Raw genomic sequence first — 13,834 nt, forward strand, 5'->3', positions numbered from 1 at the left:
CAGAAAGCCAGGCCCTTGCTTATCTGAGAAACAGAAGAGATACCTTGGAAATCAGCCCAACCAACCTCTGATGTCACTGAGACTACCCGTGCCCTTCTTCTGACTTTGCTATGGGATTCCAGGTACCATCTGGGGGTTGGCATCCCAGACGCTGGAGGACCAGGAATCAGCACTAGGGTATAGCCACACATAGCCAGATTAACAGAATTCAGGGGAAGAACACTGAAGGGAGGCAAACGGATTTTATCTCAGCATTTAGATATTTGAATCAGTGAAATCAAATGCAAAATAACTTTCAATTACCAGGGCAGGGGTCGGGGGAGAGATACCAAAGCTTACTTTTCACCATTATTTGTCATGATAACTAACATTTTAAACCTATGAGCCAGATATGTGCTAAAAGCACAAAAAACAGCTTTGTGGGTTCTTAATAAAATCCTCACAAAACACTATGAATTTAAAAAACAACCTATGTGAGGAGATGGATGTGTTACTGTGATCATCATTTTGCAATATATATGTCAATAAAATCACCATGTTGTACACCTTAAACTTACATAATATTTTATATCAATTGTGTCTCCATAATGCTGGGAAAAAGAAGGAACTACTTCTGGCTGTTACAGTTTATATCAGACTGCTAAAGAACAAAATTTCAACAGAGTAAATTAAAAGATTTAATTGGCTTCATGAAGCAATTCATGAATCAGACAGCATCTCATCTAGCGACTAGAAGAAACTCTGAGGGGATCATGCAAAATGTAAGATTTCATAGGCAGGAGGGTGTGGCAGGGAAATTAATAGCAAAAGAAAAGGAAGAATTACTGTTAGGCCAGGTCCTCTTCTCTGTGGTGGAAAGGAAGGGCAGGGTCTTACCTGGCTGCTATAGATCAGAAAATTCCAGACTAATTGGTTTGATATTCCACTCCTGGGAGAGGTTGAAATTGTTATTAAGTTAGTTGTTAAGTTTTGGTTTGGTGACGTGGCTTAGCAGAAGTGACTCATTTTAACCTGTTGGTGGTTGTGTTGCTGTTGTTGTTTTAACAAGACCAAATGTCACACTGAGAGTAACAAAAAACATTGACTTAATCAAAAAAAAAAAAAAAAAAGCCCATGAAACACCGAACATGAAAACTACGAACTGAACACAATTTTTAAGTCCATTTTACAGTAGAGGGAAATAAGGTTCAGAGAGAGAAAGTGATTTGCCCAAGATCACAGCTGGCAGATAGAAGGACCAGGGTCCCAAGCCAAGTATCACTGAGCCCAGAGCCTGCTTGCCTGTTCATCTGCTGTGCCCCAGCTGCCTGATAAAAAGATATTATTGGTATTAGGCCACCCATGGTCTTTCTTTAAAAGGTCAGTCCTTTATTCTAAGATTATACCCTTTAAAATTTTTTTGATTGTTGTTAAAGGTCCTCTTTAAAAGTAAAGCAATCATGATATTAATGGTTATTTTCTTATTAATCCCTACTCAGCAAACTTGAAATCACTAAATTTATGACAGTTTTCCAATTTAAAAAATGTGTTTCTTTTAATTTACTGCTCTGTGAAATCCCAAAGTCTGAAAATCAGTGACCTAGATTTTAGGATACAAAGAATGCAGAGAACATGAAAACAAAAACAGGCCAGCACACACACACACACACACACACACACACACACACACACACACACCCCAAAGTGTCAGAGTCTAAGAAGTAAGTGCCTCCATGGAAAGTATGGGTCTCAGGAATGATCTCAATTCCACCCTTCTGAGCTCACCTTGAATATGACAAGAAGGGAAAAGCAGAGCCTAATAAATCCAGCAGTACCCCATAGACAGTTTTACAGAATCATGGTATATAATTGAGCTGTGGGAATCCATACCTGTTTGTGGGTTCACACCAGCCCTTGATACAGAGGAGATACTGGGGCAGATGCTGAAAATTTGGTTCCTTCTATCCAAACTAAACAGAAGATTCTAGATAGAATTCTGTTCTTCAGCCTTGTTTACTCTGATAAATGAACAAATGATGCCCTCAGTAATGGAAAACAAGTGAAAATGGCACCATTGAACTCGAAAATTTGTCCTTACCTTTATTTCACACAGAGATGATCTCATTTGTCTTAATACAATGGCCACAGAATACTAAAAGTTTATTGTGCAAATTTGCAAAAAGCAAACCACAGCCTTTTGAGTGTAAGGACTCTGGATGTTTTTTTAATTGTCTAAGTTCTGCCCTGGCTGGTATGGCTCAGTGGATTGCTTGCCAGCCTGGGAACCAAAGAAAGGGTCACTGGTTCGATTCCCAGCCTGGGCATATGCCTGGGTTGCACGCTAGGTTCCCAGCAGGGGGTGTGCAAGAGGCAACCACACGTTGATGTTTCTCTCCCTCCCTTCCCCTCTCTCCAAAAATACATAAATAAAATCTTTTTTAAAAGTTGTCCAAGTTTCTAAGAATAGGATATTATTTTGTAAATTACCACTTTGCCTGCCCAAATTGCACTGCGCTATAATAAAGTCAAAGTAATTCCTCAAATACCTGCATAACTTGATGGCAAAATTCTATGCCAGGTGTGTCCAGTAACTCATAACTCACTCCATAGTTAGAATTAGAAAGTAACTCAATCTTCTTGCAAACTAGACAATATTTCTGGAAATGTCTCCAGAAAAGGATATCAGTTAAGAGTTATTTATAAAAATAGTCACAGGAATATAAAGTACAGCATAGGGTATATAGTCAATAATGTTGTTACAACTGTGTATGGTGTCAGAAGGATATTAGACTTATAAGATCACTTGGTAAGGTAAATAAATGTCTAATCACTGTGTTGTACACCTGAAACTAATATAATATCACATGTCAACTGTAATTAGAAAATAAATTAATTTTTTAAAAATAAAAAAATTTTAATAAAAGCTGTTTAATTTTCCACTAACTGGTAAACTGGCAGTCGATGGATACAATTTGACAGTATATATTATAGCAGTGGTTCTCAAACTTTAGCCTGTATCAGAATTACTTGGAAAGATCATTAAATGACAAACTGACGGCCCCTATCCTCAGACTTTGGGATTCAGTAGGTCTAGAATGGGATATGAGGCTCTGCATTTCTAACAAGCTCTCAGCTGATGCTGAAACACAGATTGCATTACAGAGATGTGGAAATACTGGCCATTAGACTAACTATTAAGTGGACATAAGTTTTGTTTTATCCAGGGACAAAAGGGGCTCAAAATGCACCTCTGGCCTAGAAAACAAACCAAGGTTATCTATGGGGTTTTTCTTTAGGGTTTGTAGTTGTCGGTGATACTGGGGTGGGAGCAGATTCCAGCAGAAGTTAAGAGTATGTTGGTGTCATATTTAAATACGTGAAACTAAGTTGCTGGAACTACCAGTTTATGAGTGTGGTGGGTTATCATAGGCATTAAAATCTCACCTCATTCTAGCATCTGGGCCCTGGCTTCCCTGCAACCTTAAAAAAATGAAAAAAAATTATCTTCACTCTGATCTATTCCCTCAAGGCCCAAGGTGTGAACTAGGTCAATTAACCTTATAAACATTTTACATGTAATAAAAACCAGAAAAAAAAACCCAAACAACTTTACATGTTATTTGCCATCAACAGGATGTAAAACACTCTTGAGTGTAATAGTCTTGGACCCTCTCTTCCAGTCAAGATGGTGGGTAAGCAGACATGCCTTGCCTCTCTGCAAAACCACAACAAAGTTACAACTAAAATATAGAGCAACCATCACTCAGAACCAACAGAAATCAAGTTGAATGGAAGTCTGACAACTACGGAATTAAAGAAACCACATCCATCCAGACCCTTAGGAGGGGCACAGACACAGAATAGACTGGTCCCACATCCACAGGTGGTTAATAAAAACTCAGGAGGGATATCTCAGGGGTGAGCAGGCCCAGCCCCATACCACACCCTCTAGCCCAGGGTTCCAGTGCTAGGAAGAAAAGTCCCCACAACTTCCGGCTGCAAAAACCAGCAGGTATTGAGTTGGTGGAAGAAACTTCTGGAGCGCCAAGCAGTTCTCTTAAAGAACCCACACATAGACTCTACTACTCAGTCTCACTCCCTCTGGGCTCTAATGCCAAGGTGGCGGCTTGTGGGGCACCAATGATGTGGGGGGGGACTGAGGTGTCTGGCATAAAGGCAAGCAGAGGCCATTGTGCGTTTTCTGTGCCCTCCCCTGACAGAGCCAGCAGGCTGGTGTGGTATCTAAGATTCTATCAATTTGGCTAACACTGTTTGGCCTTGGAGTTCCCTGGAGACTCCGCCCCACACAAATTATGGACCAACTCAAGCTCCTTTTTCCATATGAATGGCTGGTCAGCTCAGGCTTCACAACTTCCTAAATCCTCTCAAACAAGCAACAGCTGGCCTCAGTGAACTCCAGGCCTGGAACCAGCAGGTGAGATTCACAGCTTGGTTTTGCCTGGGGATCTCCAAGCTGAGCACAAGTAGCAGCCTTCTCAGATAGCTTTATAACCCAGGAAGGGTGGCCCCAGTTAAAACACAGGTGGGGGCTGACCTTGGCCTGCACCACCCAGGAAACCCCACGGCCAGCGTACCCAGTGGGCAGCGACAGACCATGTCAGGGCACCACCACCCTGCCCCTGCACAGCTGATCCTCACAGAGGACAGGGGTTGGTGGTCAGTGGTCACAGCCAAGCCTTGCAGCTGACTGCCCTGAGTAAATCGCTCCCATTGATCTGCCAACAGCAACCAAGGCTCAGCTACAAGAGGAGGGAGTACTCAGCCCACACAGAGGGTGCGCCTTGAGTACCCAGCTTGGGTGATAGGGGAGGCTGTCCCACTGGCCCCTACAGGACACCTACTACGTTAGGCCACACTGCCAAGACCTGGAGTGAAAACAGCTCGACCTAATACATGGAAACAAACACAGGGAGGCTGCCAAAACAGGAGACAAAGAGACATGGCCCGAATGAAAGAACAGAACAAAACTCCAGAAAAAGAACTAAACGAAATGGACATAAGCAATCCATGGAGGCAGAGTTCAAAACACTGGTTATAAGGGTTCTGAAGGAACTCAGTGAGGACCTCAGCAGCATAAAAAAGATCCAGACGGAAACAAAGGATACACTAACTGAAATAAAGAACAATTTACAGAGAAACAGGGAATCCAATTAATGATTTGGAAATAAAGGAAGCGAAAAGCCAATCATAGCAAGAAGAAAAGAGAACCCAAAAAAATGAGGATCATGTAAGCAGCCTGTGGGATACCTTTAAACAGTCCAAAATTTACTTCATGGGGTGTCAGTAGGAGAAGAGAAAGAGCAAGAAATTGGAAATCTATTTGAATAAATAATAAAAGAAAACCTCCCAGCTTTGGTGAAAGAAGTAGACATGCACAGAGAGTCCCAAACAAGAAGGATGCAAAGAGGCCCACTCCAAGACACACTATAATTAAAATGGCAAAGGTTAAAAACAAAGAGAGAATCTTAAAAGCAGCAAAAGAAAAGCAATTGCTTACCTACAAGGGATCTCTCCTAAGCCTGTCAGCTGATTTCTCAACAAAAACTTTGCCAGAAAGGATTAACATGAAATGTTCAAAGTGTTGAAAAGCAAGGATTACCTCTACCAGCATTAGAGTACCAACATTACTCTACCCAGCAAAACCATCACTTAGAATTGAAGGACAGATAAAAAGCTTCCCAGACAAACCAATAATAGGAGAAATGTTAAAGGGTCTTCTTTCAGAAGAAGAAGAAAAAGACCAAAAATATGAACAATAAAATGGCAATAAAGTTATTATCTATCAATAATAACTTTATATGCAAATGGATTAAATGCTCCAATCAAAAGACATACAGGATGGTTGAATGCATAAGAAAACAAGACCTTTACATATGCTGTCTACCAAAGAGTCACTTCAGATTGAAAGACACACACAGACTGAAAGTAAAGGGATAAAATAAGATATTTCATGAAAATGGAAACAAGAAAAACTATAGTAGCAATACTTACCCCAGACAAAATAAACTTTAAAATAAAGCATGTAACAAGAGAGAAAGAAGGACCTAGCAATTCCAATTCTGGGTATTTATCTAAAGAAACCCAAAACACTAAATCAAAAAGACATATGCATCATACATTCACTGCAGCATTATTTACAATAGCCAAGATATGGCAGCAACTTAAGTGTCATCAATAGATGAATAGACAAAAACAAGTGGTACTTATATACAATGGGGTATGACTCAGCCATAAAAAAGGAATGAAATCATGCCATCTGCAACAGCATGGATGGACCTACGAGGTATTGTGCTGAATGAAGTAAGTCAGACAGCAAAAGGAAAATGTCATATGATTTCATTTATATGTGGATCTAAAAAACAAAAAAAAATGAACAAGCAGAATTGAAACATACTCATAGATAACGAGAATTCGTTGACTGTTGTCAGATGTGAGGGGGACGAGTAAAAAAGGTGAAGGGATAAGAAGTACATATTGGTAGTTACAGAATAGCCATGGGGATGTAAAGCACCGCTTTGGAAATATAGTCAATAATATCATAATAATTATGTACGGTGTCAGTTGGGTACTAGTTTAATCAGACTTATCACTTCTTAAGTTATATAAATGTATACCTGAACCCTGCTTGGTGTGGCTCAGTGGACTGAGTGTTGGCCTGGGAACCAAAGGGTCTCTGGTTCAGGTCTCAGTCAGGGCACATGCCTGGGTTGTGGGTCAGGTCCCCAGTAGAGGGCGTGCGAGAGGCAACCACACATTGATGTTTCTATCTCCCTCCTTTCTCCTTTCTAAAAAATAAATAAATAATAAATAAAATCTAAAAAATATATATGTAAACATATACCTGAAACTAGTATAATACTGTACACCAACTGTAATTTTAAAAAAATGTTAAATATTTTTTAAAAAAGAACACCTAATACTGTGAAGATGCAACAACCTCTAAATTCACCTGCAGAACCAACAGAGTCCCTCCAAGTCCCAAAGTGCTTCTTTGCAGAAATTGGTAAGCTGATGTTAAAATCCATATGAAATTTCCAATCTTGAAATAAAAAAGAGCAAATTGGGAGGACTCATACTTCCTGATTTCAAACCTTAACTACAAATGTTTCAAAAATTATAGTTAAGGGAGCATTAATGTTTCTGTAATTGAGAGGGCCTTTTCACATATGGCCTGTATTATGTTGAAGTATTTGACTTCTTTTCCTGGTTTGTTGAGAATTTTTATCGTGAAAGGATTTTGAACTTTGTCAAAATGCTTTTTCTGCATCTATTGATATGAACATGTGATTTTTATCTTTTATCCTATTAATTATGCTATATCACATGAACTGATTTTCATATGTTGAACTATCCTTGCATCTCAGAGATAAACCCCACTTGGTTATGGTGTATGATCCTTTTAATGTGCTGTTGGATTCAGTCTGCTAGTATTTGGTTGAGAATTTTTACCTCTATATTTCTCAGGAGTATTGGCCTATCATTTTCTTTTCTTGCAGTGTCTTTGTCTGGCTTTGGTATCAGGGTAATGCTGGCTTCCTGAAATGAGTTTAGAAGTGTTCCCTCCTCTCCTACTTTTTTGGAAGAGTTTGAGAAAAATTTGCATTAATTTTTCTTATATCTTTGGTACAACTCACCAATGAAGCCATATGATACTGGCTGTTTCTTTGTTGGGAGGATTTTGATTACTGATTCAATAACCATACCAGTTATAGACCTCTTGCCTCATACTATAAACAACAATAAATTTCACAAAGATTAAAAACACAAACACAAAAACAAAGAACTATTGAAATAGGAGAAAATAAAAGATAATGTGTTTAATCTCAGGATGGGGTTGGCCCTTTTAAGAAAGACTGGAAACTTAGAAGCCATAAAGGGAAAATTGATGGATTTTCTACCACATAAACATTTAAATTACCATAAAGCTAAAAAACAAATGAGTATACTTAGGGACAAATTGACAAGCTATGACAAAGTGTAATATTACTAGTATTTATATAATTCCTTCAAATTAATACACAAGAAATGTATAAACATCTAATAGAAAAATGGGCAAAGGATAGGAACAAAAACTCGCAGAACGAGAACTACAGTAAAAAGAGCCAATAAACTTATGAAATGGTCATTCTTAGAGGTAGTACAAGAAATGCACACTCAGACAACTAGTTATCATTACTGCCCATGAAATAGGCAAGAATGTAGAATCTAATGCTGTGGAATAATGGGCACTTTTGGTCACTCTAATAAAGGAATCATTTTAAGTAATCAATTAGTCACTTGTACTTTCATACCTTACTTCTTTTGCTTGATTGACTGTATTTCCAAGCAAATAATATTTCATCACCAGCTGCAGAAGATAACCCCTGAGTGAGGTGTGAGACAGCACAAACTAGGAGCTGTAGCGCGTGGTAGTCCGCTCCCAGTGCTGGGTGACAGAGCCATGCTTCTCCTTCCAGTTTCCCAACATTCTGTACTGTGGGTTTCCCAACTCAGGGGGAGAAGCAGGAAAAAAAAAAATGTTCTCATATTGTTTCCTAAGCACACTGCTTGTTTTAGAGCCTCATTATGCAGTCCCTGTGCAACTTACTCTTCTGCCAAATGCACTCTCCAAAAGCATGAATTAACTAAGAACAGAATTTTCATTTTCAAATAAAGCTTTTTGTTTTATTTTCTTCTTTACTTGCATTTACAGAAAGAGGAAGTGTCAGGAAAGCTTTAGGAGGGGATTTCGGTCCATACAAAGAAACACAATCCAGAAAGGGAACCTCAGGTTCATTTGGTTACTCTATTGTTCAGAAGAGGAAACTGTAAGCTAAGAGAGGCAAGTTCTCAAAAAAAAAAAAAAAAAAAAAAAGAGAGAGAGAGAGAGGGGATGTAAATGTGTAGCAGTTGCCACTGGACTTTATTATAGATCAGCAGTTTTTAACTGGTGTGCCATGAAACACTGGTGTGCCTCAAGAATTTTTAAAACATACAATACCTGACTGCTTAGTCAGAGGCACTGACCTCTTTTCCCTTAGATTGTCAAATAAAAACCTAACAACAGTCAACACAACAATAGCTGTCCAATGTGAATGTCCTGTCTTGAACCATAAATCTATAGGTCATATAATGGAGTTGCATCTCATTGGTCACGTCTCATACTAAGGTTGCATCTGGTTAGTTTTTCTTGATACTAGAAATCCTTATATACAACTATGGGCACAAGATTTTTTTTTAAAGTCACTTCGGAGCAAAAGGGGTAGGCAATACATATATACATATATATTTTGGGGGGAGGTAAATCAATCGAATTTATACGTTCATACCTATTTTTTGTCGGATCAGCAAAAAAACCCAAAACACCACAATATATTTTTTGGTGTGCCTCAGAATTTTAGTAATTAGTTTATGTGTGCCATGAAATGAAAAAAGGTTGAAAATCGCTGTTACAGACCATTCCGCAGGTTTTTATCTGCCTGCTTGTTGTGGTCCAGCCCCTCTCTGCTGTCACACACTTTTCTGAAGACTTTTCTGATGCAAGCTAACCACTGGGTGGCACTGTGCACTGCCGGGCTAGTTTCCCCAGTCTAATAGTCCAGCTGCAGGGCTTAGTTTGCACAAATCTTTTTCAGGCCTGTGAAATCATAATTCTCCAAAATCCAGACACTCAGCCAACTTTAAGAGCCATCTCATTTTTATTAAAAAACAAAAGAATTTTGGTTTGTGGATTGAAAGAGTCCTCCACTTTAAGTATTTTCTGGAATTAGCTCCTTCCTAATTTGTTACAGTACAATTCATCCAGCTCTAAGGGCGTCTTCGAGGTGCCCAGTGACAGGCAAGCTATGTAGCTCGAGGACAAGTGTGTAAAGTGTAGAGTGTATGGAGATTTTTCATGTGACCCAAGAAAAAATGAAAACCTCCCAAACAGACCATGTTAAACATCTCAGCCTTTGCTGGACCTGTTGCTTATGAGCAATGTGGCAACAAAACAAGTAACTGCAGTTGGAAGAAGTAGAATCTCCAGACAAAACCCACCAGAGGCACCTCTACGAGACTGTGAGGAACATCAGCTAAGTCAGCAAGCGGCAGGCGCTGTCCCCTTCATCCTGAACCTCCCAGGCTCCACGCAGCCCTCGGCTGGGAGTCCCCTCATGTCCAGAGCGGCAGCATCAGTACCTCCCATCCAGCTTCCACGGGAGTGGCATTGACAATGTTGTCATCATTGACAAGAGGAGCACCCTAAAAACAAGTCTTCCCATCTGGTTAGTGAATACCAAAAAAAATGAAGCAGAAAGTCTTTTGCTTTTTTAATTTTTGAAGATTTCATTTATTTATTTTTAGAGAGGGAGAGAAACATCAATGTGTACACAACCTGACTGCAGACCAAACCTGCAACCCAAGCATGTGCCCTGACTGGGAATCAAACTGGTGACCTTCTGACTCGCAGGATGATGCCCAAGCAACTGAGCCATACCCGTCAGGGTGAAGCAGAGAATCTAATACAAACAGAAAGAGGGGGGAAAAAGAAGCAGCGAATCCCAGGCACATCTGGATCCCAAGACCTGGAAACCACACTGAGGAGGCTGTCTTTTCACCAGGAGAATCAACTCTTGGAGAGGAGAGTCTTTGGGCAGGAGCAGCAAAGGTAGACAGAGGACCGGGAAGAGAAGGGTGAACTGGACTGTGATGCCACAAAGAACATCATGTCACTTGGCACACACTCCCAGGTCGCTGAAGTCACTGAATTCTCTGGTTTGTCCTTCAGCAGCCTTTTGTCCCATTTGTCTGGTAAATTCCAGAATGTAAAGTCACTGGAAGGTTCTGCTGCCCTCTAGCCCTAACTGCAAGGGCATCCTGGATGTCCAGCCAGGTGTGGTCACCAAGGATTTCTCAAGCTAAATGTTGACCTGAACCAAATGTTCTTCCTGAACAATTTTGAAGATGACTGTGTGGTTGACAACATGAAAAAGCAACATAAGTGACTACATTGCTCTCCTGAGCCTGGCTTCCTCTATGCCGGTTCAGCACCCAGAAACATCTACTGAGAGATCTTGAACACAGGTGCCTGGCACAAGAAGAAGTGACCTGAGCTGGCCTCAGTCTTTCCTGGAGGAGATGCAGGAGCTATGGGCTGCGAATGATGAGGGTGGTAGTGAGGGGTCTGTGAGAGAACGGCATCAAGTTCTGTAAACCTGGCACCTTGAAGCAGTGGTTTTCCAGTTGTGGTCCCTAGACCTTCAGCATCAGCAAACCCTGGGAACTTATTAGAAATGCAAGACCTAAGGCCTCCTGAACGAGAAATTTTTGGGATTGGGCTCCCTCCCCAAACTGTGTTTTATAAAGTCTTTCCGGTGATTCTGTTGCAAAAGTTTTCAAACACTGCTTTACATTAAAGACAGTCTCGCCTCCGTCCTGGGCACCATCCTAATGGCTATAATGCATAACTCCTGCAAGCCTCTGAAGGGGATGATTAGAAGCATTCCCATTGTCTAGTTTTATATTTTTCCTGTGTATAGAATGCTGACCATGTTGGGCATCAAAAGAACACACAATTAGCCACAGTCCTTGTTGTTCAAGATTGTTGTCATTAAAGCACAGCACGTAACAGTTGCTTAGGCAATACTTGTTGTCAGCAATAAAATAAAACATGAAATCTATACAGTGCTATACTTGTTGAATCTTGTACATAATATTGAATGAAAGAAGCCAGACACATCCTGGCTGGTGTTGCTCAGTGGATTGAGCGCTGGCCTGTGAACTGGAAGGCCACCAGTTCGATTCCCAGTCAAGGCACATGCTTGGGTTGTGGGCCAGGTCCCCAGCTGGGGGCTTGTGAAACTGATCAGATTGATATATCTCTTACACATCTATGTTTCTCTCCCTCTCTTCCTCCCTCCCTTTCTCTGTAAAAATAAATAAATAAAATAAATAAAATAATTAAAAAAAAAAGCCATACACAAAAGATTATATACTCTGTGATTTCATAGATATGAATACCAAGAAAGGGCAATACTAACAAGGATAGCTGTCAGAAAAGCAGCTACCTTTGATGGGGCAGTACTGACTGAGGGGAGGAAGTATTGACTAACAGAGGTCTGAAGGGGCATCTGCGATGCTGGAACAGGACCTGGGGGGCGGTCACACGGGTGCATAGGTCTTTTTAAACGTCATTAGATGCTATGCTTAAGAAAAGAGAGAAAAAGGAAGTCTTCCTACTTAGATGGTTGAAAAGAATATTCCAAGGAGAGGGAGTAATATGAGATGGGAAATTATGGGCTTATACAGAGAGTAATAGCAAACCAGTTTATTGAGAAAAGAGGAGCAAGCAGCAAACAAAAATGGAAAGATCCTGAAGTCTACTAGAAGAGGCTGAGAAAAGAAAACCCAGCTTAATAAAGAAAATAAAATGAAGCAAAAAAAGAACAAAAAAAAGAGGAAAAAAAAGAAAATCCAACCATAATTATTATCATATAAACAGAAGGATACACAAAGAAAGGGACCTAACTCCCAACTCAGCTTGGCTAGAGGTGTGGGGGGAGGGGTTAAGGAAGCTTCAAAAAAAAAAAAAAATTCCAGACATGAGTCAAGAATCTGACTCACCATTTCTTTTCACCTGCACGGACCCCAGGAAATGATTTTGAAGCTTCCTACTAAAGGAAATCCAAAAACCTAGAAACTGGATTCTAAGACCCATCAAGGGGCAAAGAAAGGGTTTATTAAGCAGCATAACGCTGTTTGATCCAGGAGAAAAGGAACTGTACAGGATAGTGGAGTTTTGTGCCCTAAAACTGTTACCCAATGGTCGTTTGGAACTGAAGGTATAGAAATGCAAAGGGTTGGCATCAGGCTTGAATTTCTCAGAATTTAAACTCTTGCCAAAATTTGTATAGTTTTCTCTTTTTAAATTTATTGATTTTTAGAGCGAGTGAAAGTGAGAAACAGCAATTGATATATTGATTAATTGATATACACTTATGGATATATTCTTTGGTTTATTCTATGTGACCTGACAGGGAACCCAACCCACAACCCCGGCACATGGGGAGGGCACCCTAACCAACTGAGCTACCTGGCCAGGGCTGTATATTTTTCTTTAATGTGGGTTTCTTTATGTAGTGGGTCAAAACCTTTGAATGTATTATTTATAAAAACCTATTTTTAAAAAGACAGAGAAAAAAGTAAACTCAAGGTGAGAGCTTAGCTGGAATGGAAGGCAGGAAAACAACTATAAAAATGAAAATAAAGAAAGAAGAAAAAAGGGGAAGGGGAAAATAAAATACATGTAAAAAGCAGTTCATTTATATAATTGGAGTCCCTGAAGAAGAAAACAAAGCAATGGAACAGAACTAACATTTAAGTGCTCTCTTTGGCAGCACATACACTAAAAACCGGAACCATACAGAAAAGATTAGCATGGCCCCTGCACAAGGATGACACACAAATTCATGAAAAATTCCATATTTAAAAACAAAAAAAAAAGAAACTAGGCCCTGGCTGGTGTGGTTTAGTTGGTTGGAGCATTGTCCTGTAACCAAAAGGTGGCAGGTTTGATTCCTGATAAGGGCATATACCTAGGTTGCAGGTTTGATTTCAGGTCTGAACGCAAACAATCCCTGGCCCAGGAGCGTACGGGAGGCAACTGATAGGTATTTCTCTCTCGCATCGATGTTTCTTTTCCTCTCATTCTCCCTCCCATATCCTCTCTCTAAAAATAAATAAATAAAACCTTAAAAAAATAAATTTAAAAGAAACGAAGGGAAAAAAACCGAACAGGACTACATCAAATTAAAAAGCTTTTGCACAGCTAAAGAAACCATTATCAAAATGAAAAGGGAGCTCACTGTATAGGAGA

At 39.9% G+C, this 13,834-nt stretch overlaps 1 non-coding gene across 1 annotated transcript; it reads left to right on the top strand.

Moving 5' to 3' along the window:
• Positions 1 to 13,339: 13,339 nt before the first annotated feature.
• LOC129077373 (U6 spliceosomal RNA) lies at positions 13,340 to 13,447 on the top strand. The gene has a single exon (XR_008529832.1). It is a non-coding gene; the product is annotated as a U6 spliceosomal RNA (small nuclear RNA).
• The last annotated feature ends 387 nt before the right edge of the window (positions 13,448 to 13,834 follow it).

This window comes from Pteronotus mesoamericanus, unplaced genomic scaffold (genome assembly GCF_021234165.1).
Source record: "Pteronotus mesoamericanus isolate MK-2021 breed Mesoamerican mustached bat unplaced genomic scaffold, CSHL_Meso_final contig_657, whole genome shotgun sequence".
Classification (NCBI taxonomy): domain Eukaryota; kingdom Metazoa; phylum Chordata; class Mammalia; order Chiroptera; family Mormoopidae; genus Pteronotus; species Pteronotus mesoamericanus.